This window comes from Carlito syrichta, unplaced genomic scaffold, assembly GCF_000164805.1.
Source record: "Carlito syrichta isolate Samal-C Ts95f unplaced genomic scaffold, Tarsius_syrichta-2.0.1 Scaffold143822, whole genome shotgun sequence".
NCBI lineage: Eukaryota > Metazoa > Chordata > Mammalia > Primates > Tarsiidae > Carlito > Carlito syrichta.
Genome location: NW_007087918.1, coordinates 86,714 through 87,981, shown reverse-complemented (window position 1 = coordinate 87,981; position 1,268 = coordinate 86,714).

Below are 1,268 nucleotides of genomic sequence, written 5' to 3'. Positions count from 1 at the left end.
CCCAGGCGGGTCTCGAACCCACAGGCTCAGGCAATTCACTCACCTCAGCCTCCCAAAAGGCGTGGGATTACAGGCTGAGCCACCGAGTCCGGCTTGTCTGGATAATTTTTAAAAATTTATTGTAGCCATGAGGTCTCACCAAGTTGCCCAGACTGGTCTTGAATCTCTGGGCTCAGACTGGTCTCAAACCCCTGGGCTCAGTATAGATCATCATAAGATCTATATTGTGTATTTTAATATGTAGATATATGTTATACCATAACAATATAGTAGATAGACTTTATCTGTGGCACAACTGTGCTGCCTTGTCTGACAGTAGGGTAGCATATATTCAGCATTGCTTATTGGTTCACAGGCATAGGGGTCTAGTATATTTTAGTGATTTAGGACAGTAACGTATAGTGGAACCCTAGATAAATCACTTAGTCTTTCTTGGCTTCAGCTTCCTCATCTGGGAGAGGGAGGCATTGGACTGGCATAATTCTGATGTCCCTTCTAGCTCTTACCTTTCATGTTAAATGTTCCAGTTATATGCAGGATGTACTTAAACCTAGAGGAGAGGAGAAGCTTTCCAAAGTGGTGACATACAAGTATTCGGGAACTAAAATGCATGCTCACAGTTAAAGACCAGGTTGTAAGAGGAACATCACAGACAAATGAATTTATGAGAAAGCATGGCAGTGGGAGAGACAGAGACAGAGACAGAGAGAAAGCAAGAAAGAGATCAATTATAGGACCTGAATCTGGAAATCAAAGAGTTTTTAAATGTGACCGGAAGAGGAACTGTGAGAAACTGAACTTGCCAGTTAATGACCACTCAAAGGCTCACAGACTGTAAATGTTCTGTACCTTTTTATAATTCTCGGGTCTAAATGAGAACACCAGGATCATGACTGCTCTGAAAACAAGAACATGTTTCAGAACTTCTATGGGCACTATGTTCTGTTGCATCGTTGGCAGACAAATGCCAGAGTCCTAGAGACGGCATTGGCGATTGGGGGGAAGAAGAGAGAGAGAGAGAGAGAGAGAGAGAGAGAGAGAGAGAGAGAGAGAGAGAGAAGCGAATGAGTGTTATTGGAAATTACAACGGGTCTTTTATACACAAAGTCAGATGTGGGAGGGGCGTCCCCCACCCACCAGAAACCTTAATCCATGAAAACTTAATCAATGATTGCCTAAACCCCTTTCATATGATAATCTTAAAATCTCATAACAAAGGACAACCTAATCTGTGACTGACATATTCTATAAACCTTTTTCATCCTAAG